This window comes from Oryzias latipes, chromosome 3 (assembly GCF_053564925.1).
Source record: "Oryzias latipes strain Hd-rR chromosome 3, Olatipes_Hd-rR_3.1".
NCBI classification, from domain to species: Eukaryota; Metazoa; Chordata; class Actinopteri; order Beloniformes; family Adrianichthyidae; genus Oryzias; species Oryzias latipes.
This window is the reverse complement of record NC_136239.1, coordinates 3,490,095-3,514,773: the sequence shown is the minus strand read 5'-3', so window position 1 is coordinate 3,514,773 and position 24,679 is coordinate 3,490,095.

Sequence of the window (24,679 nt, the reverse complement as noted above, 5' to 3'; positions counted from 1 at the left end):
CTCGTCCAAGATTGTCATATCCATGGGTTCAGAATAGAAGCTTCATCATATCCATTGAATTTCAGTGAGATTGGACAAGGAATGTGCACGTGAGAGCAACTTTTGTGTGCATAGCGAGATGCCCAACTTTGCCGCTCTGTCACGACCACACCCCCGCATTGAAAGTTATGGTTTTTTGTCAGAGTAAACTTCAATGGCTTTTCAACAGGTGGACGTCATTTTCAGGTGTGTCGGCTCATCCTACTCAGAGCAGTGATGCTCCAAGTAAAACATGTCATTTCATCTTGCCAGCAGGTGGCGCTACACTTTTTCCAGATTTTTTCACTGCAGATGTGTTCAGAGTCAGACTACAATCATGCACAACAATTTTGGATCAGATTGGATTATGCATGGCTGAGTAATGGCCATTTTTCTTTTCATGGCGTGTTTTCGAAACGACCTCCAATTTTGACGCGCCGCCATGGTCACAAACATCCATAAAAACTTAAAAGCTTTGCAATTTAACATCGGACATGTGTTTAGTTTACAAAATCAAAGTTTGGAGTCATTACTCTCAAATCTCTAGGAGGAGTTCGTTCTAGAGCGAGGCCTGCAAATGACCAAAATACAGCAAAAATGACATATTGTCATCAAAATATCAGACTTCCTGTGCGACTGACAGCTTGGTCCCAAGAGACTTTTTTGTAGGTTTCTATCCGATGAACATGCCCTGTTAAAATCAGGTTTGTACTATAAAGCATATGGAGGTGCTCGCGAAAACAAATTTTGCAGGTGGCGCTATCGAGCCATTTTTGTTTACCTATGCCGTTCTCCTATAAAATATGAAATTTTTCGCGACTCCTGATGTGTATACAAAATTTGGTGAGTTTTGGGGTATGTTAAAGGCCTCAAAAAGGCGACGGAAAAGTCGGAAGAATAATAATAATAATTAAAGCTACAAGTAGCATTTAGCGGGCCCGAGCACGTGCGACCGCATGGCACGAGCGACCGCCCCGTGAGCAACGCCCTGCTCGAGCCATTCTCGTCGTTTTTTCTTGTCCATTCTGGAGCTCCAAGCTATTGTTAATACGACAGCAGCCTGGGGGGGGGGGGGGGGGGGGGCTGTAATCTGTTGCCTTAAGGGACAAAGACTTTTGCATATAGCATGAAAAAAATTCAAGCAATGATGATAATTGCTATCACTGTCCCTAAGGATGAGAACAATAGAACTCATTCAATTTCCACTACAATGTCTAGATGAGTGTCAGCTATGTCTGATAACTTGGCCAATTAGCTGGACCGGGATCTTGCAAAGTGCAGGTGGTTAACGTCCAGTGTGATGAGTCTGTGGACGGCAACAGTACAGCATAGCTTTTGGTTTCCACAAGAGAAGAACTCCTGACACATCTGCCCTAACAGACAACTACAAGAGGAGTTGAAATGTATAACACGGTGAAGGAGTTTTTGTGCAGAAAAAGGTACAATTAGAAAAGCTGGTAGCAGTGACTGCAGATGGGACTCCTGCTATGATCAATAGACAAACAGGTTTCATCACTCACTGTAAAGCTGACCCAGACTTTCCAAAATGTCTGCATTACTGCTGCGTCATTCACCAGCAGGCCTTATGTGCAGAAGTGATTGGCTCTGGACATATAATGACTCTTATTCTGAAAATCGTAAACAACCTCAGCTGCAAAGCAAAACAGCACAGGATTTTTAAGGTGCTATTGGAGGAGATGTCTGTTGAATATGGTGAATATGAACATTGTGAATCTGAACTTGCATTCTTGACTGACATTACTGGAAAACTAAACCACTTGATCTGCGAGCTGCAAGACAATGGCAAAACTATTTTTTTTTGACCAGCCTGCCTGACCCAGTGTTTTTCTTGTGGGGATCTTTTCTGCCAGGGCTTGTCAGCTTGGTCAGTGGATGTTGCTGCAGTTGTCTCCCTTGCTGGGACAGCTGGAGTTAAACACAGCAGCTCACGGCTCTGAAGTGGACCCCGTTGCTGTCCCAGTCTGGATGGGCACTGTGGCGATGTTCCAATGGCCAGGCTGGCTCCTGGTATAAAGAGATTCCCAAATACCATTTCCTAACCGCAGAGCCAAGGATGTGTTTGCATGTTTAGGTCAAAAATGTGATGGACAGCTTCATGTTGTCTAAACATGCCACCCTGTTATTAATCCAGTTGATATGGTTCTCCATCTGTGTCTAGGTGATAGAAAAGCATTTTTTTTATATTTAGAGCTCTAAGCAAACAAACAGTTGTCTATATAAAAGAGCTTTTACAATTGTGCACTTTTAGCAGGTCTCTGAGTTCATGTGACCAATGTATGGTGGATTTTCACAGACCTTGTTTAAAACTGAAGGTGAGAGAGACTTAGAGAAATGGCTTCATTGTTCTGGAGTACTTTGTTTCATCCACAGAAGAGTAGAATTGGTGATTGATTTTGAAAAGCTGCTGAAAAAAGTATCTTTTTCAAATTGCAATTTCTAACTTGGGTTTTACATTTTGTGTTCCATTTTTTGTGCTTTAATTGGGAAGCATTTGTTATTTGTTTGGTGTTTTTAAGGTTCTGCAAATATACACATCATTTTTTAGAGACATTTGTTATCAGTTGTGTTTGTTGATTTGTAGTTTAATTTCATTGGATGTATAGATGTCGTGTGGGGGGGAGGCTCGAGAGCAGGTAGGACCCAGGCGCAGAGACGGGAGGCAAACGGGTTCAGGGCAAGTGGATTTATTTAACTAACAAAAAGCGCTGCAGAGCAGGATGACAAAACTAAAAACAAAAACTTACTGTGGCATGGCAAGGGACATGGACGCTAGACAAGAAGACGTGATCAACATGAGCAGAAGTTAATGGACCAGCACAGGAGGAAGGCAGAGACAAGACTTATATACAGACAGGGCAGACAAGACACAGGTGAACACGATTAGGGCAGATGGGGACCAAAGGAAGTAAAACTCAAGAAACATGACAAGACAGGAAACCTTTCAAAATAAAACAGGAAACAGAACCAAACAAGGCAGAACAAGAACTAAAGCGAAAAACAAGACAACAAACTGAAACCATGACAATAGAAAGGAAAAGAAGTTCAAACATTGATTATAAAAAAGGATATAAGAGATAAAAAAAAGAAAAAGGAAAAGAAAAAAGATAAAATATTGATTTAATTGCATTTTGAATGAATAAAAAACAATGATTAATAGAATCAGAATCAGAATCAGAAATCAGAAAAAGTTTTATTGCCAGGTTCAGTAGAGCGCACTTTACAAAACGAGGAATTTGACTTGGTGTATAGTGCAATTAAGAATAAGTTAAAAATTAAGTTAACAACAACAACACACTATATACAGTAGAGTAAGGTGAAGTAAAGTGGGAGCACAGATGGGCTGGGATGGTGGGGCCTGTAAGTGTCACCGACAGTCCTTTGGTGGGCGGGGGGGGGGTCACCTGGGGGAGTTGGGGTTCTGTTCAGCAGGCTGGCTGCAGTGGGGAAGAAGCTGTTCTTGTGGCGCGAGGTCCTGGTCCTGATGGACCGGAGCCTCTTGCCAGAAGGGAGGGGCCGAAAGAGATTATGTCCTGGATGAGAGGGGTTGGCTACAATCCTGGCTGCCCGCCTCCAGGTCCTGGAGATGTGCAGCTCCTGGAGAGACGGGAGGTGGCAGCCGATCACCTTCTCTGCTGAGTGGATGACGCGTTGCAGCTTGGCCTTGTCTCTGGCCGTGGCCGCAGCGAACCAGACTGTGATGGAGGACGTGAGGGTGGATTCGATGATGGCGGTGTAAAAGTCTACCAGCATCTTTTCAGGGAGGTGAAACTTCTTCAGCTGCCTCAGGAAGTACATCCTCTGCTGGACCTTCTTAGTGATGGAGCTGATGTTCTGCTCCCACTTGAGGTCCTGGCTGATGATGGTTCCCAGGAAGCAGAAGGACTCCACAGAGGTCACCGGGGAGTCACAGAGGATGACAGGGGGGAGGGGGGCTGGGGCCTTCCTGAAGTCCACTGTCATCTCCACTGTCTTCAGAGCATTAAGCTCCAGGTTGTTAGCGCTGCACTATGACACCAGCCTGGCTATTTCACTCCTGTAGGCCGACTCATCTCCGTCAGAGATGAGGCCGATGAGTGTGGTGTCGTCAGCAGACTTCAGGAGTTTGACAGACAGGTGACCAGCTGTGCAGCTGTTTGTGTACAGGGAGAGTAACAGGGGTGAAAGGACACAGCCCTGGGGGGATCGGGTGCTTGTGGTCCGAGTATCTGAGACGAGCTTCCCCAGCCTCACATACTGCTGTCTGTCCGTCAGGAAGTCTGTGATCCACCTGCAGGTGGAGTCAGGCTGTGTACAGTGTGTACAGCAGAGGACTCAGCACACATCCCTGTGTGGAGCCTGTGCTCAGCGTCGGTGGAGGAGAGGTGGGGGTCAAGTTTGACTGTCTGTGGTCTGTTTGTCAGGAAGTCCTTGATCCACGAGCAGGTGAGTGGGTGGAGTCCTAGTTCAGACAGTTTGTTGACCAGAATGTCAGGAATGATTGTGTTAAAGGCTGAGCTATAGTCCACAAAGAGCATCCTGGCGTAGGTGTCTCTGTGTTCCAGGTGGCTCAGCGCAGTGTGGAGGGTGATGGAAATGGCATCATCCGTTGATCTGTTTGCTTTGTAAGCAAACTGGTGGGGGACGAAGATTGGAGGGAGGGAGTCTTTGATGTGTCCCAGGAGCAGCCGCTCCAGACACTTTGTGATGACAGCAGTGAGTGCAACTGGGCGGAAGTCCGTGAGGAAGGCTGTGGATGAGGACTTTTTGGGTATCGGGATGATAGTGGATGACTTCAGGCAAGCAGGGATGAAAGCCTGAGCTAGCGACAGGTTGAAGATTTTTGTGAAGACCTGGGAGAGTTGATCGGCGCAGGCCCGCAGAACCTTTCCGGGAACTCCATCAGGTCCCGCCGCTTTCCTGGGGTTTACCCTGCTGAACATCCGTGCCATCCGTGCCATGTCCATAAAGGCATTGTTTTTATATTTAGAGCTCTAAGCAACCAAACAGTTGTCTATATAAAAGAGCTTTTACAATTGTGCACTTTTAGCAGGCTGAAAAAATTATCTTTTTAAAATTGCCATTTCAAATTTGGGTTTTAAATTTTGTGTTCCATTTTTCTGTGCTTGTATTGGAAGGATTTGTTATTATTTTGTTTAAAAGTGCTACATATTGTATATACACATAATTTATTTAGAGAAATTTGCTATACGTTGTGTTTTTTGGTTTTGTAGTTTAATTTCATTGGATTTATATTAAGGAAAAGAAGTTGCAGCATTGATTAAAAAAGGATAAAAGAGACATTTACTGTCTAAGTCTTATGTTACATCTGTAGAACTGTACTGAGAGTTGGGTTTTGTTTTGGAGCACATTCATATGTTTTGTTTGTAAAAAAAAAAAGATAAAATATTAAGTTAATTGCATTTTACATGACTAGAAAAGCAATGATTATTCATAAAAATCTATGAAAGACATACAAAACAAATGAAAAAGCAGTCTGCCCTCCCTCTTGTGTCTAAACTCTTGTCACCTCACTTCTGGGTTAGTTAGCATATAAACAGGCAGCTGGTGTGTGTGTGGGGGGGGGGGGGGTGAAATTTGACTCCAGCAACAGGGCGGATTGAGGAGCAGGCTGCAGCATGAGGAAAAGACTGAAACATGTAAGAGGAAATGACATCCTACAGTTGACCAGTTCATTTTATATCTGTAAAGAATATTCAAGAAGCATTTAGACATGTTCAGCTATATGCGTGTGAAACTTGGTGTGGATATTTGAAGCATAAGTAATTTTAAAACACACTTGTTTGGAGTCCAGACGGAAAAAGCACAGGTTTTGGGATGAATCAGGATTTTTTTAAAATCATCTGTTTCACCTGGACTTCTGAAAAAAATATGGAAGGCAGCAAACACAGATCCCTACATTTAAAAAAATAAATGGTGTTGATATATGATGATTAAGTTATGAAAAAAAATAGGTGTTTGTAGTTTTGCCTAAAAAGACGTTTTCGGACCTTTTTGGATGTAATGCTCTCTAAGATGTCACCTGTAACTTCAATCATTCTGAATTTTTTTAGGAAGCAGTAGCACATAAATGCCTATGAAAGTTGAATTCTTGGTGCTGATAACCTAAACAGAATTTATGCTAAAAATCTTTGTTCAGTCCAAGATTTCATTAAAAAAATCAAGTGATGAAGTTTCTCGTAGACCCTATAGTGTTACATATCAAAGCTGGAGGTTATTAAAGGCATCTAATTCTGAAATCTCAGCTTCCTGAGACAAACGGCTGATTTATAATAAATTTCTATTATTTGGGTGCACATAATCGACCACTTCCTGTTACGCAGGCACCGTCAGGTGTACACCCATGAAACTTTACATGATGAGAGAGGACCCTTCTGAGTATCTCCAGTTTTAATTTCATGCACATCGGACAAAGCAAAGAGAAAATACAGGGCAGAATGTGCCCAATGCAATAACTAGGTGGCGCTATAGAGCTCGTCCAAGATTGTCATATCCATGGGTTCAGAATAGAAGCTTCATCATATCCATTGAATTTCAGTGAGATTGGACAAGGAATGTGCACGTGAGAGCAACTTTTGTGTGCATAGCGAGATGCCCAACTTTGCCGCTCTGTCACGACCACACCCCCGCATTGAAAGTTATGGTTTTTTGTCAGAGTAAACTTCAATGGCTTTTCAACAGGTGGACGTCATTTTCAGGTGTGTCGGCTCATCCTACTCAGAGCAGTGATGCTCCAAGTAAAACATGTCATTTCATCTTGCCAGCAGGTGGCGCTACACTTTTTCCAGATTTTTTCACTGCAGATGTGTTCAGAGTCAGACTACAATCATGCACAACAATTTTGGATCAGATTGGATTATGCATGGCTGAGTAATGGCCATTTTTCTTTTCATGGCGTGTTTTCGAAACGACCTCCAATTTTGACGTGCCGCCATGGTCACAAACATCCATAAAAACTTAAAGGCTTTGCAATTTAACATCGGACATGTGTCTAGTTTACAAAATCAAAGTTTGGAGTCATTACTCTCAAATCTCTAGGAGGAGTTCGTTCTAGAGCGAGGCCTGCAAATGACCAAAATACAGCAAAAATGACATATTGTCATCAAAATATCAGACTTCCTGTGCGACTGACAGCTTGGTCCCAAGAGACTTTTTTGTAGGTTTCTATCCGATGAACATGCCCTGTTAAAATCAGGTTTGTACTATAAAGCATATGGAGGTGCTCGCGAAAACAAATTTTGCAGGTGGCGCTATCGAGCCATTTTTGTTTACCTATGCCGTTCTCCTATAAAATATGAAATTTTTCGCGACTCCTGATGTGTATACAAAATTTGGTGAGTTTTGGGGTATGTTAAAGGCCTCAAAAAGGCGACGGAAAAGTCGGAAGAATAATAATAATAATTAAAGCTACAAGTAGCATTTAGCGGGCCCGAGCACGTGCCACCGCCTGGCACGAGCGACCGCCCCGTGAGCAACGCCCTGTTCGAGCCATTCTCGTCGTTTTTTTCTTGTCCATGCTGGAGCTCCAAGCTAATGTTAATATGACAGCAGCCTGTGGGGGGGGGGGGGGGGGGGGGGGGGGGAAGAGACTATAATCTGTTGCCTTAAAGGACAAAGACTTTTGCATATAGCATGAAAACAATTCTTAAATCTAAGCCTCGTTTAGACCTGCTCATTTTCTCATCAAGTAGAAGAAGGTTTTTATCAGATTAAGAAACAAGCAATGATGATAATTGCTATCACTGTCCCTAAGGATGAGAACAATAGAACTCATTCAATTTTCACTACAATGTCTAGATGAGTGTCAGCTATGTCTGATAACTTGGCCAATTAGCTGGACCGGGATCTTACAACGTGCAGGTGGTTTAACGTCCAGTGTGATGAGTCTGTGGACGGCAACAGTACAGCATAGCTTTTGGTTTCCACAAGAGAAGAATTCCTGACACATCTGCCCTAACAGACAACTACAAGAGGAGTTGAAATGTATAACACGGTGAAGGAGTTTTTGTGCAGAAAAAGGTACCATTAGAAAAGCTGGTAGCCATACCTGCAGACGGGGCTCCTGCTATGATTGACCGACAAACAGGTTTCATCACTCACTGTAAAGCTGACCAAGACTTTCCAAAATGTCTGCATTACTGCTGCTTCTTTCACCAGTAGGCCTTATGTGCAGAAGTGATTGGCTCTGGACACATAATGACTCCTATTGTGAAAATCATAAAAAACCTCAGCTGCAAAGCAAAACAGAACAGGATTTTTAAGGTGCTATTGGTGGAGATATCTGCTGAATATGGTGAATATGAATATGGTGAATCTGAACTTGTATTCTTGACTGACATTACTGGAAAACTAAACCACTTGATCTGCGAGCTGCAAGACATTGGCAAAACTATATTTTTTTATTGACCAGCCTGCCTGAGCCAGTGTTTTTCTTGTGGGGATCTTTTCTGCCAGGGCTTGCCAGCTTGGTCAGTGGATGTTGCTGCAGTTGTCTCCCTTGCTGGGACAGCTGGAGTTAAACACAGCAGCCTCACGGCTGTGAAGTGGACCCCGTTGCTGTCCCAGTCTGGATGGGCACTGTGGTGATGTTCCAATGTTCAGGCTGGCTCCTGGTATGAAGAGATTCCCAAGTACCTTTTCCTAACCGCAGAGCCAAGGATGTGTTTACATGTTTAGGTCAAAAATGTGATGAACAGCTTCATGTTGTCTATTGATGTAAGTTTAAACCTAAACATGTTTCCCTGTTATTAATCCAGTTGATATGGTTCTCCATCTGTGTCTAGGTGATAGAAAAGCATTTTTTTATATTTAGAGCTCCAAGCAAACAAACAGTTGTCTATATAAGAGCTTTTACAATTGTGGACTTTTAGCAGGTCTCTGAATACATGTGACCAATGTATGGTGGATTTTCACAGACTTTGTGTAAAACTGAAGGTGACAGAGACTTTGGAGAAGTGGCTACATTGCTCTGGACTTCTTTGTTTCATCCACAGAAGAGTAAAATATGTGATTGATTTTGAAAAGCTGCTGAAAAATGTATCTTTTTAAAATTGCAATTTCTAATTTGGGTTTTACATTTTGTGTTCCATTTTTTGTGATTGTATTAGAAAGATTTGTTATTTATTTGGTGTTTAAAGGTGGTACATAATGTATATACACAATCGTCTTAGAGACATTTGCTATATGTTGTGTTTGTTGTCGTTGTAGTTTAATTTCTTTGGATGTATTGAAAGGAAATGAAAAGAAGTTGCAGCATTGATTAAAAAAGCATAAAAGAGACATTTACTGTCTGATGTTACATCTGTAGGAGTGTACTGAGGCTGGGTTTTGTTTTGGAGCACATTCATATATTTTGTTTGTAAAAAAAAAAAGATAAAATATAAAGTTAATTGTATTTTGGATGAATAAAAAAGCAATGATTAGTGCTAAGGATGTATAAAAGACAAACAAAACAAAGGAAATTGCTGTATTTTAGTGTTGAACTAGGCTTTCTAACTGTTCTACTTTCTGTCTGCCACTCCTGGCTAATTTACATGTGAGCACACAGCCGGGGGGTGGGGTGGGGGGCTAACTCCACTCCTGCAGCAGGGGAGATTGATGAAAAGCTTGAGGATGTAAGATTGAATAAATAAAATCCTAGAGTTGACCAGTTCATTTTATAAATGTAAATATTTTTTATTTTGGTACTGATAAACTAAACAGAAGTTATGATAAAAATATTTGCTTGAGTCAAAATGTCCAAAAATTTGCTTTCAGCACAATAGGGTGATTAAGGTGGTTAAATGTTTCTCGTATGTATAGTGCTGCTTTTCAAACGTGGAGCTTTGTAAGACGCATCTAATTCTGAAATCTCAGCTTCCTGAGACAAACGGCTGATTTCCTATGAAGCTTGATTATATGATCATGCTTCATGATCATTTATGAACATATATAGCTCGTCCAAAATTGTCATATCCATGGGTTCAGAATAGAAGTTTCATCAAATCTATTTAATTTCAGTGAGATCAGACAAGGAATGTGAACGTGAGAGCAACATTTGTGCATGGCGAGATACCCAACTTCGCCGCTCTGTCACGACCACACCCCCGCGTTGAAAGATTTGTTTTTCATCAGAGTAAACTTCAATGGTTTTTCAACAGGTGGACGTCATTTTGAGGTGTGTTTGCTCATCCTACTTGGAGCAGTGATGCTCCAAGTAAAACATGTCATTTCCTGTTGCCAACAGGTGGCGCTACACCTGTTTCGGATTTTTCCACTGCAGATGTGTTCAAAGTCAGACTACAATCATGCACAACAAATTTGGATCAGATTAGATTATTTATGGCTGAGTAATGGCCATTTTTCTTTTCATGGCGTGATTTCGAAACGACCTCAAATTTTGACGCGCCGCCACGGTCACAAACAACCGTAAAAACTTAAAAGCTTCGCAATTTAAGATCGGACATGTGTTTAGTTTACAAAACCAAAGTTTGGAGTCATTGTTCAAAAATCTCTAGGAGGAGTTCGTTCTAGAACGAGGCCTGGAAATGACCAAAATAGAGCAAAACTGACATATTGACATCAATATAGCAGACTTCCTGTGCGACTGACAGCTTGGTCCCAAGAGACTTTTTTGTAGGTTTCCATCTGATGAACATGTCCTGTAAATATCAAGCTTGTATGTTAAAGAACATGGCGGGGCTCTCAAAAACAAATATGGTAGGTGGCGCTATTGAGCCGTTTTTTGTTCACCCATGCAAGTGCTGTGTATCTAAGTTGGAGATATGTAAGAGGCCTCTCATTCTGAAATCTCAGCCTGGTGATACAAACGGCTGATTTTTTATGAATTTTTAATTATCTGACTGCAACGCAATCAACCACTTCCTGTTTGGTGGTGGCTTGCGCAGGCACCGTCAGGTGTACACCCATGAAACTTTAGACGATGAGAGAAGACCCTTATGAGTATCTCCTGTTGTAATTTTATGAATGTCGGACAAAGCACAGAGAAAAGATAGGTCAGAATGTGACATAAAATGTATTTGTCAATATCTAGGTGGCGCTATGGAGCTCGTCCAAGATTGTCATATCCATGGGTTCAGAATGGAAGCCTCATCACCTCTATTGAATTTCAGTGAGATTGGACAAGGAATGTGCACGTGAGAGCAACTTTTGTGTGCATGGCGAGACGCCCAACTTCGCCGCTCTGTCACGACCACACCCCCGCATTGAAAGTTATGGCTTTTTATCAGAGTAAACATCAATGGCTTTTCAACAGGTGGACATCATTTTTAGGTGTGTCGGCTCATCCTACTTGGAGCATCACTGCTCCAAGTAGGATGAGCCGACACGTCATTTCCTTTTACCAGCAGGTGGCGCTACACCTATTCCAGATTCTTCCACTGCAGATGTGTTCAAAGTCAGACTACAATCATGCATATCAACTTTGGATCATATTGGATTTTGCATGGCTGAGTAATGGCCATTTTTCTTTTCATGGCGTGTTTTCAAAATGACCTCCATTTTCGACGCGCCGCCACGGTCACAAACATCCGTAAAAACTTAAAAGCTTCGCAATTTAACATCGGACATGTGTTTAGTTTACAAAACCAAAGTTTGGAGTCATTATTCACAAATCTCTAGGAGGAGTTCGCTCTAGAGTGAGGCCTGCAAATGTCCAAAATGAAGCAAAAATGACATATTGACCTCAATATATCAGACTTCCTGTGCGAGTGACAGGTGGGTCCTTTCAGACTTTTTTGTAGGTCTCCATCTGAAGAACATGCCCTGCAAAAATCAAGCTTGTACGTTAAAGCGTATGCGGGGCGTCGGGACAAAAGTCACTGTAGGTGGCGCTATCGAGCCGTTTTTCTGCGCCCATGCCAATCTCCTATAAAATACGAAATTTTTCGCGACTCCTGATGTGTGTGCCAAATTTGGTGAGTTTTGGGGTATGTTAAAGGCCTCAAAAAGGCGACTCTTCCGGTAGAATAATAATAATAATAATAATAATAATTAAAGCTACAAGTAGCATTTAGCGGGCCCGAGCACGTGCCACCGCCTGGCACGAGCGACCGCCCCGTGAGCAACGCCCTGCTCGAGCCATTCTCGTCGTTTTTTCTTGTCCATTCTGGAGCTCCAAGCTAATGTTAATATGACAGCAGCCTGTGGGGGGGGGGGGGGGGGGGACTATAATCTGTTGCCTTAAAGGACAAAGACTTTTGCATATAGCATGAAAAAAATTCTTAAATCTAAGCCTCGTTTAGACCTGCTCATTTTCTCATCAAGTAGAAGAAGGTTTTTATCAGATTAAGAAACAAGCAATGATGATAATTGCTATCACTGTTCCTAAGGATGAGAACAATAGAACTCATTCAATTTCCACTACAATGTCTAGATGAGTGTCAGCTATGTCTGATAACTTGGCCAATTAGCTGGACCGGGATCTTACAACGTGCAGGTGGTTTAACGTCCAGTGTGATGAGTCTGTGGACGGCAACAGTACAGCATAGCTTTTGGTTTCCACAAGAGAAGAATTCCTGACACATCTGCCCTAACAGACAATTACAAGAGGAGTTGAAATGTATAACACGGTGAAGGAGTTTTTGTGCAGAAAAAGGTACCATTAGAAAAGCTGGTAGCCATACCTGCAGACGGGACTCCTGCTATGATTGACCGACAAACAGGTTTCATCACTCACTGTAAAGCTGACCAAGACTTTCCAAAATGTCTGCATTACTGCTGCGTCATTCACCAGCAGGCCTTATGTGCAGAAGTGATTGGCTCTGGACATATAATGACTCCTATTGTGAAAATCATAAAAAACCTCAGCTGCAAAGCAAAACAGCACAGGATTTTTAAGGTGCTATTGGAGGAGATGTCTGCTGAATATGGTGAATATGAATATGGTGAATCTGAACTTGTATTCTTGACTGACATTACTGGAAAACTAAACCACTTGATCTGCGAGCTGCAAGACAATGGCAAAACTATTTTTTTTTGACCAGCCTGCCTGAGCCAGTGTTTTTCTTGTGGGGATCTTTTCTGCCAGGGCTTTCCAGCTTGGTCAGTGGATGTTGCTGCAGTTGTCTCCCTTGCTGGGACAGCTGGAGTTAAACACAGCAGCCTCACAGCTGTGAAGTGGACCCCGTTGCTGTCCCAGTCTGGATGGGCACTGTGGCGATGTTCCAATGGCCAGGCTGGCTCCTGGTATAAAGAGATTCCCAAATACCATTTCCTAACCGCAGAGCCAAGGATGTGTTTACATGTTTAGGTCAAAAATGTGATGAACAGCTTCATGTTGTCTATTGATGTAAGTTTAAACCTAAACATGTTTCCCTGTTACTAATCCAGTTGATGTGGTTCTCCACCTGTGTCTAGGTGATAGAAAAGCATTTTTTTATATTTAGAGCTCCAAGCAAACAAACAGTTGTCTATATAAAAGAGCTTTTACAATTGTGGACTTTTAGCAGGTCTCTGAATACATGTGACCAATGTATGGTGGATTTTCACAGACTTTGTGTAAAACTGAAGGTGACAGAGACTTTGGAGAAGTGGCTACATTGCTCTGGACTTCTTTGTTTCATCCACAGAAGAGTAAAATATGTGATTGATTTTGAAAAGCTGCTGAAAAATGTATCTTTTTAAAATTGCAATTTCTAATTTGGGTTTTACATTTTGTGTTCCATTTTTTGTGATTGTATTAGAAAGATTTGTTATTTATTTGGTGTTTAAAGGTGGTACATAATGTATATACATAATCTTCTTAGAGACATTTGCTATGTGTTGTGTTTGTTGTCGTTGTAGTTTAATTTCTTTGGATGTATTGAAAGGAAATGAAAAGAAGTTGCAGCATTGATTAAAAAAGCATAAAAGAGACATTTACTGTCTGATGTTACATCTGTAGGAGTGTACTGAGGCTGGGTTTTGTTTTGGAGCACATTCATATATTTTGTTTGTAAAAAAAAAAAAGATAAAATATAAAGTTAATTGTATTTTGGATGAATAAAAAAGCAATGATTAGTGCTAAGGATGTATAAAAGACAAACAAAACAAAGGAAATTGCTGTATTTTAGTGTTGAACTAGGCTTTCTAACTGTTCTACTTTCTGTCTGCCACTCCTGGCTAATTTACATGTGAGCACACAGCCGGGGGTTGGGGGGGGGGGGGGGGGGGGGCTAACTCCACTCCTGCAGCAGGGGAGACTGATGAAAAGCTTGAGGATGTAAGATTGAATAAATAAAATCCTAGAGTTGACCAGTTCATTTTATAAATGTAAATATTTTTTATTTTGGTGCTGATAAACTAAACAGATGTTATGATAAAAATATTTGCTTGAGTCAAAATGTCCAAAAATTTGCTTTCAGCACAATAGGGTGATTAAGGTGGTTAAATGTTTCTCGTACGTATAGTGCTGCTTTTCAAACGTGGAGCTTTGTAGGACGCATCTAATTCTGAAATCTCAGCTTCCTGAGACAAACGGCTGATTTCCTATGAAGCTTGATTATATGATCATGCTTCATGATCATTTATGAACATATATAGCTCGTCCAAAATTGTCATATCCATGGGTTCAGAATGGAAGTTTCATCAAATCTATTTAATTTCAGTGAGATCAGACAAGGAATGTGAACGTGAGAGCAACATTTGTGCATGGCGAGATACCCAACTTCGCCGCTCTGTCACGACCACACCCCCGCGTTGAAAGATTTGTTTTTCATCAGAGTAAACTTCAATGGTTTTTCAACAGGTGGACGTCATTTTGAGGTGTGTTTGCTCATCCTACTTGGAGCAGTGATGCTCCAAGTAAAACATGTCATTTCCTGTTGCCAACAGGTGGCGCTACACCTGTTTCGGATTTTTCCACTGCAGATGTGTTCAAAGTCAGACTACAATCATGCACAACAAATTTGGATCAGATTAGATTATTTATGGCTGAGTAATGGCCATTTTTCTTTTCATGGCGTGATTTCGAAACGACCTCAAATTTTGACGCGCCGCCACGGTCACAAACAACCGTAAAAACTTAAAAGCTTCGCAATTTAAGATCGGACATGTGTTTAGTTTACAAAACCAAAGTTTGGAGTCATTGTTCAAAAATCTCTAGGAGGAGTTCGTTCTAGAACGAGGCCTGCAAATGACCAAAATACAGCAAAAATGACATATTGACACCAATATAGCAGACTTCCTGTGCAACTGACAGCTTGGTCCCAAGAGACTTTTTTGTAGGTTTCCATCTGATGAACATGTCCTGTAAAAATCAAGCTTGTATGTTAAAGAACATGGCGGGGCTCTCAAAAACAAACATGGTAGGTGGCGCTATTGAGCCGTTTTTTGTTCACCCATGCAAGTGCTGTGTATCTAAGTTGGAGATATGTAAGAGGCCTCTCATTCTGAAATCTCAGCCTCGTGATACAAACGGCTGATTTTTTATGAATTTTTAATTATCTGACTGCAACGCAATCAACCACTTCCTGTTTGGTGGTGGCTTGCGCAGGCACCGTCAGGTGTACACCCATGAAACTTTAGACGATGAGAGAAGACCCTTATGAGTATCTCCTGTTGTAATTTTATGAATGTCGGACAAAGCACAGAGAAAAGATAGGTCAGAATGTGACATAAAATGTATTTGTCAATATCTAGGTGGCGCTATGGAGCTCGTCCAAGATTGTCATACCCATTGGTTCAGAATGGAAGCCTCATCACCTCTATTGAATTTCAGTGAGATTGGACAAGGAATGTGCACGTGAGAGCAACTTTTGTGTGCATGGCGAGACGCCCAACTTCGCCGCTCTGTCACGACCACACCCCCGCATTGAAAGTTATGGCTTTTTATCAGAGTAAACATCAATGGCTTTTCAACAGGTGGACATCATTTTGAGGTGTGTCGGCTCATCCTACTTGGAGCAGTGATGCTCCAAGTAAAACATGTCATTTCCTTTTACCAGCAGGTGGCGCTACACCTGTTCTGGATTTTTCCACTTCTGATGTGTTCAGAGTCAGACTACAATCATGCATATCAATTTTGGATCAGATTGGATTTTGCATGGCTGAGTAATGGCCATTTTTCTTTTCATGGCGTGTTTTCAAAATGACCTCCATTTTCGACGCGCCGCCACGGTCACAAACATCCGTAAAAACTTAAAAGCTTCGCAATTTAACATCGGACATGTGTTTAGTTTACAAAACCAAAGTTTGGAGTCATTATTCACAAATCTCTAGGAGGAGTTCGTTCTAGAGCGAGGCCTGCAAATGTCCAAAATGGAGCAAAAATGACATATTGACCTCAATATATCAGACTTCCTGTGCGAGTGACAGGTGGGTCCTTTCAGACTTTTTTGTAGGTCTCCATCTGAAGAACATGCCCTGTAAAAATCAAGCTTGTACGTTAAAGCGTATGCGGGGCGTCGGGACAAAAGTCACTGTAGGTGGCGCTATCGAGCCGTTTTTCTGCGCCCATGCCAATCTCCTATAAAATACGAAATTTTTCGCGACTCCTGATGTGTGTGCCAAATTTGGTGAGTTTTGGGGTATGTTAAAGGCCTCAAAAAGGCGACTCTTCCGGTAGAATAATAATAATAATAATAATAATAATAATTAAAGCTACAAGTAGCATTTAGCGGGCCCGAGCACGTGCCACCGCCTGGCACGAGCGACCGCCCCGTGAGCAACGCCCTGCTCGAGCCATTCTCGTCGTTTTTTCTTGTCCATTCTGGAGCTCCAAGCTAATGTTAATATGACAGCAGCCTGTGGGGGGGGGGGGGGGGGGGGGGGGGGGAGACTATAATCTGTTGCCTTAAAGGACAAAGACTTTTGCATATAGCATGAAAAAAATTCTTAAATCTAAGCCTCGTTTAGACCTGCTCATTTTCTCATCAAGTAGAAGAAGGTTTTTATCAGATTAAGAAACAAGCAATGATGATAATTGCTATCACTGTCCCTAAGGATGAGAACAATAGAACTCATTCAATTTTCACTACAATGTCTAGATGAGTGTCAGCTATGTCTGATAACTTGGCCAATTAGCTGGACCGGGATCTTACAAAGTGCAGGTGGTTTAACGTCCAGTGTGATGAGTCTGTGGACGGCAACAGTTCAGCATAGCTTTTGGTTTCCACAAGAGAAGAATTCCTGACACATCTGCCCTAACAGACAACTACAAGAGGAGTTGAAATGTATAACACGGTGAAGGAGTTTTTGTGCAGAAAAAGGTACCATTAGAAAAGCTGGTAGCCATACCTGCAGACGGGGCTCCTGCTATGATTGACCGACAAACAGGTTTCATCACTCACTGTAAAGCTGACCAAGACTTTCCAAAATGTCTGCATTACTGCTGCTTCTTTCACCAGTAGGCCTTATGTGCAGAAGTGATTGGCTCTGGACATATAATGACTCCTATTGTGAAAATCATAAAAAACCTCAGCTGCAAAGCAAAACAGAACAGGATTTTTAAGGTGCTATTGGTGGAGATATCTGCTGAATATGGTGAATCTGAACTTGTATTCTTGACTGACATTACTGGAAAACTAAACCACTTGATCTGCGAGCTGCAAGACAATGGTAAAACTATATTTTTTTATTGACCAGCCTGCCTGAGCCAGTGTTTTTCTTGTGGGGATCTTTTCTGCCAGGGCTTGCCAGCTTGGTCAGTGGATGTTGCTGCAGTTGTCTCCCTTGCTGGGACAGCTGGAGTTAAACACAGCAGCTCACGGCTGTGAAGTGGACCCCGTTGCTGTCCCAGTCTGGATGGGCACTGTGGTGATGTTCCAATGTTCAGGCTGGCTCCTGGTATGAAGAGATTCCCAAGTACCATTTCCTAACCGCAGAGCCAAGGATGTGTTTACATGTTTAGGTCAAAAATGTGATGAACAGCTTCATGTTGTCTATTGATGTAAGTTTAAACCTAAACATGTTTCCCTGTTACTAATCCAGTTGATATGGTTCTCCATCTGTGTCTAGGTGATAGAAAAGCATTTTTTTATATTTAGAGCTCCAAGCAAACAAACAGTTGTCTATATAAGAGCTTTTACAATTGTAGACTTTTAGCAGGTCTCTGAATACATGTGACCAATGTATGGTGGATTTTCACAGACTTTGTGTAAAACTGAAGGTGACAGAGACTTTGGAGAAGTGGCTACATTGCTCTGGACTTCTTTGTTTCATCCACAGAAGAGTAAAATATGTGATTGATTTTGAAAAGCTGCTGAAAAATGTATCTTTTTAAAATTGCAATTTCTAATTTGGGTTTTACATTTTGTGTTCCATTTTTTGTGATTGTATTAGAAAGATTTGTTATTTATTTGGTGTTTAAAGGTGGTACATAATGTATATACACAATCTTCTTAGAGACATTTGCTATATGTTGTGTTTGTTGTCGTTGTAGTTCAATTTCTTTGGATGTATTGAAAGGAAATGAAAAGAAGTTGCAGCATTGATTAAAAAAGCATAAAAGAGACATTTACTGTCTGATGTTACATCTGTAGGAGTGTACTGAGACTGGGTTTTGTTTTGGAGCACATTCATATATTTTGTTTGTAAAAAAAAAAAAAGATAAAATATAAAGTTAATTGTATTTTGGATGAATAAAAAAGCAATGATTAGTGCTAAGGATGTATAAAAGACAAACAAAACAAAGGAAATTGCTGTATTTTAGTGTTGAACTAGGCTTTCTAACTGTTCTACTTTCTGTCTGCCACTCCTGGCTAATTTACATGTGAGCACACAGCCGGGGGGGGGGGGGGGGCTAACTCCACTCCTGCAGCAGGGGAGACTGATGAAAAGCTTGAGGATGTAAGATTGAATAAATAAAATCCTAGAGTTGACCAGTTCATTTTATAAATGTAAATATTTTTTATTTTGGTGCTGATAAACTAAACAGATGTTATGATAAAAATATTTGCTTGAGTCAAAACGTCCAAAAATTTGCTTTCAGCACAATAGGGTGATTAAGGTGGTTAAATGTTTCTCGTACGTATAGTGCTGCTTTTCAAACGTGGAGCTTTGTAAGACGCATCTAATTCTGAAATCTCAGCTTCCTGAGACAAACGACTGATTTCCTATGAAGCTTGATTATATGATCATGCTTCATGATCATTTATGAACATATATAGCTCGTCCAAAATTGTCATATCCATGGGTTCAGAATGGAAGTTTCATCAAATCTATTTAATTTCAGTGAGATCAGACAAGGAATGTGAACGTGAGAGCAACATTTGTGCATGGCGAGATACCCAACTTCGCCGCTCTGTCACGACCACACCCCCGCGTTGAAAGATTTGTTTTTCATCAGAGTAAACTTCAATGGTTTTTCAACAGGTGGACGTCATTTTGAGGTGTGTTTGCTCATCCTACTTGGAGCAGTGATGCTCCAAGTAAAACATGTCATTTCCTGTTGCCAACAGGTGGCGCTACACCTGTTTCGGATTTTTCCACTGCAGATGTGTTCAAAGTCAGACTACAATCATGCACAACAAATTTGGATCAGATTAGATTATTTATGGCTGAGTAATGGCCATTTTTCTTTTCATGGCGTGATTTCGAAACGACCTCAAATTTTGACGCGCCGCCACGGTCACAAACAACCGTAAAAACTTAAAAGCTTCGCAATTTAAGATCGGACATGTGTTTAGTTTACAAAACCAAAGTTTGGAGTCATTGTTCAAAAATCTCTAGGAGGAGTTCGTTCTAGAACGAGGCCTGCAAAGGACCAAAATAGAGCAAAACTGACATATTGACATCAATATAGCAGACTTCCTGTGCGACTGACAGCTTGGTCCCAAGAGACTTTTTTGTAGGTTTCCATCTGATGAACATGTCCTGTAAATATCAAGCTTGTATGTTAAAGAACATGGCGGGGCTCTCAAAAACAAACATTGTAGGTGGCGCTATTGAGCCGTTTTTTGTTCACCCATGCAAGTGCTGTGTATTTAAGTTGGAGATATGTAAGAGGCCTCTCATTCTGAAATCTCAGCCTCGTGATACAAACGGCTGATTTTTTATGAATTTTTAATTATCTGACTGCAACGCAATCAACCACTTCCTGTTTGGTGGTGGCTTGCGCAGGCACCGTCAGGTGTACACCCATGAAACTTTAGACGATGAGAGAAGACCCTTATGAGTATCTCCTGTTGTAATTTTATGAATGTCGGACAAAGCACAGAGAAAAGATAGGTCAGAATGTGACATAAAATGTATTTGTCAATATCTAGGTGGCGCTATGGAGCTCGTCCAAGATTGTCATATCCATTGGTTCAGAATGGAAGCCTCATCACCTCTATTGAATTTCAGTGAGATTGGACAAGGAATGTGCACGTGAGAGCAACTTTTGTGTGCATGGCGAGACGCCCAACTTCGCCGCTCTGTCACGACCACACCCCCGCATTGAAAGTTATGGCTTTTTATCAGAGTAAACATCAATGGCTTTTCAACAGGTGGACATCATTTTGAGGTGTGTCGGCTCATCCTACTTGGAGCAGTGATGCTCCAAGTAAAACATGTCATTTCCTTTTACCAGCAGGTGGCGCTACACCTATTCCAGATTCTTCCACTGCAGATGTGTTCAAAGTCAGACTACAATCATGCATATCAACTTTGGATCATATTGGATTTTGCATGGCTGAGTAATGGCCATTTTTCTTTTCATGGCGTGTTTTCAAAATGACCTCCATTTTCGACGCGCCGCCACGGTCACAAACAACCGTAAAAACGTAAAAGCTTCGCAATTTAACATCGGACATGTGTTTAGTTTACAAAACCAAAGTTTGGAGTCATTATTCACAAATCTCTAGGAGGAGTTCGCTCTAGAGTGAGGCCTGCAAATGTCCAAAATGAAGCAAAAATGACATATTGACCTCAATATATCAGACTTCCTGTGCGAGTGACAGGTGGGTCCTTTCAGACTTTTTTGTAGGTCTCCATCTGAAGAACATGCCCTGTAAAAATCAAGCTTGTACGTTAAAGCGTATGCGGGGCGTCGGGACAAAAGTCACTGTAGGTGGCGCTATCAAGCCGTTTTTCTGCGCCCATGCCAATCTCCTATAAAATACGAAATTTTTCGCGACTCCTGATGTGTGTGCCAAATTTGGTGAGTTTTGGGGTATGTTAAAGGCCTCAAAAAGGCGACTCTTCCGGTAGAATAATAATAATAATAATAATAATAATAATAATTAAAGCTACAAGTAGCATTTAGCGGGCCCGAGCACGTGCGACCGCATGGCACGAGCGACCGCCCCGTGAGCAACGCCCTGCTCGAGCCATTCTCGTCGTTTTTTCTTGTCCATTCTGGAGCTCCAAGCTAATGTTAATACGACAGCAGCCTGGGGGGAGGGGGAGGGGGGGGGGGCTGTAATCTGTTGCCTTAAGGGACAAAGACTTTTGCATATAGCATGAAAAAAATTCAAGCAATGATGATAATTGCTATCACTGTCCCTAAGGATGAGAACAATAGAACTCATTCAATTTCCACTACAATGTCTAGATGAGTGTCAGCTATGTCTGATAACTTGGCCAATTAGCTGGACCGGGATCTTGCAAAGTGCAGGTGGTTAACGTCCAGTGTGATGAGTCTGTGGACGGCAACAGTACAGCATAGCTTTTGGTTTCCACAAGAGAAGAACTCCTGACACATCTGCCCTAACAGACAACTACAAGAGGAGTTGAAATGTATAACACGGTGAAGGAGTTTTTGTGCAGAAAAAGGTACAATTAGAAAAGCTGGTAGCAGTGACTGCAGATGGGACTCCTGCTATGATCAATAGACAAACAGGTTTCATCACTCACTGTAAAGCTGACCCAGACTTTCCAAAATGTCTGCATTACTGCTGCGTCATTCACCAGCAGGCCTTATGTGCAGAAGTGATTGGCTCTGGACATATAATGACTGTTATTCTGAAAATCGTAAACAACCTCAGCTGCAAAGCAAAACAGCACAGGATTTTTAAGGTGCTATTGGAGGAGATGTCTGTTGAATATGGTGAATATGAACATTGTGAATCTGAACTTGCATTCTTGACTGACATTACTGGAAAACTAAACCACTTGATCTGCGAGCTGCAAGACAATGGCAAAACTATTTTTTTTTGACCAGCCTGCCTGAGCCAGTGTTTTTCTTGTGGGGATCTTTTCTGCCAGGGCTTGTCAGCTTGGTCAGTGGATGTTGCTGCAGTTGTCTCCCTTGCTGGGACAGCTGGAGTTAAACACAGCAGCTCACGGCTCTGAAGTGGACCCCGTTGCTGTCCCAGTCTGGATGGGCACTGTGGCGATGTTCCAATGGCCAGGCTGGCTCCTGGTATAAAGAGATTCCCAAATACTATTTCCTAACCGCAGAGCCAAGGATGTGTTTACATGTTTAGGTCAAAAATGTGATGGACAGCTTCATGTTGTCTAAACATGCCACCCTGTTATTAATCCAGTTGATATGGTTCTCCATCTGTGTCTAGGTGATAGAAAAGCATTTTTTTTATATTTAGAGCTCTAAGCAAACAAACAGTTGTCTATTTAAAAGAGCTTTTACAATTGTGCACTTTTAGCAGGTCTCTGAGTTCATGTGACCAATGTATGGTGGATTTTCACAGACCTTGTTTAAAACTGAAGGTGAGAGAGACTTAGAGAAATGGCTTCATTGTTCTGGAGTTCTTTGTTTCATCCACAGAAGAGTAGAATTGGTGATTGATTTTGAAAAGCTGCTGAAAAAAGTATCTTTTTCAAATTGCAATTTCTAACTTGGGTTTTACATTTTGTGTTCCATTTTTTGTGCTTTAATTGGGAAGCATTTGTTATTTGTTTGGTGTTTTTAAGGTTCTGCAAATATACACATCATTTTTTAGAGACATTTGTTATCAGTTGTGTTTGTTGATTTGTAGTTTAATTTCATTGGATGTATAGATGTCGTGTGGGGGGGAGGCTCGAGAGCAGGTAGGACGCAGGCGCAGAGACGGGAGGCAAACGGGTTCAGGGCAAGTGGGTTTATTTAACTAACAAAAAGCGCTGCAGAGCAGGATGACAAAACTAAAAACAAAAACTTACTGTGGCATGGCAAGGGACATGGACGCCAGACAAGAAGACGTGATCAACATGAGCAGAAGTTAATGGACCAGCACAGGAGGAAGGCAGAGACAAGACTTATATACAGACAGGGCAGACAAGACACAGGTGAACACGATTAGGGCAGATGGGGACCAAAGGAAGTAAAACTCAAGAAACATGACAAGACAGGAAACCTTTCAAAATAAAACAGGAAACAGAACCAAACAAGACAGAACAAGAACTAAAGCGAAAAAAAAGACAACAAACTGAAACCATGACAATAGAAAGGAAAAGAAGTTCAAACATTGATTATAAAAAAGGATATAAGAGATAAAAAAAAAGAAAAAGGAAAAGAAAAAAGATAAAATATTGATTTAATTGCATTTTGAATGAATAAAAAACAATGATTAATAGAATCAGAATCAGAATCAGAAATCAGAAAAAGTTTTATTGCCAGGTTCAGTAGAGCGCACTTTACAAAACGAGGAATTTGACTTGGTGTATAGTGCAATTAAGAATAAGTTAAAAATTAAGTTAACAACAACAACACACTATATACAGTAGAGTAAGGTGAATTAAAGTGGGAGCACAGATGGGCTGGGATGGTGGGGCCTGTAAGTGGCACCGACAGTCCTTTGGTGGGCGGGGGGGGGGGGGGGGAGGGGGGTCACCTGGGGGAGTTGGGGTACTGTTCAGCAGGCTGACTGCAGTGGGGAAGAAGCTGTTCTTGTGGCGCGAGGTCCTGGTCCTGATGGACCGGAGCCTCTTGCCAGAAGGGAGGGGCCGAAAGAGATTATGTCCTGGATGAGAGGGGTTGGCTACAATCCTGGCTGCCCGCCTCCAGGTCCTGGAGATGTGCAGCTCCTGGAGAGACGGGAGGTGGCAGCCGATCACCTTCTCTGCTGAGTGGATGACGCGTTGCAGCTTGGCCTTGTCTCTGGCCGTAGCCGCAGCGAACCAGACTGTGATGGAGGACGTGAGGGTGGATTCGATGATGGCGGTGTAAAAGTCTACCAGCATCTTTTCAGGGAGGTGAAACTTCTTCAGCTGCCTCAGGAAGTACATCCTCTGCTGGACCTTCTTAGTGATGGAGCTGATGTTCTGCTCCCACTTGAGGTCCTGGCTGATGATGGTTCCCAGGAAGCAGAAGGACTCCACAGAGGTCACCGGGGAGTCACAGAGGATGACAGGGGGGAGGGGGGCTGGGGCCTTCCTGAAGTCCACTGTCATCTCCACTGTCTTCAGAGCATTAAGCTCTAGGTTGATAGCGCTGCACTATGACACCAGCCTGGCTATTTCACTCCTGTAGGCCGACTCATCTCCGTCAGAGATGAGGCCGATGAGTGTGGTGTCGTCAGCAAACTTCAGGAGTTTGACAGACAGGTGACCAGCTGTGCAGCTGTTTGTGTACAGGGAGAGTAACAGGGGTGAAAGGACACAGCCCTGGGGGGATCCGGTGCTTGTGGTCCGAGTATCTGAGACGAGCTTCCCCAGCCTCACATACTGCTGTCTGTCCGTCAGGAAGTCTGTGATCCACCTGCAGGTGGAGTAAAATTAGAGTGAGGTGTGGTTGGTGGACGTATGTGCATTCCGTATGATAATTGCCTGTGGAAAAAAGCTGTTTCTTAGTCTGTTTGTCCTGGTT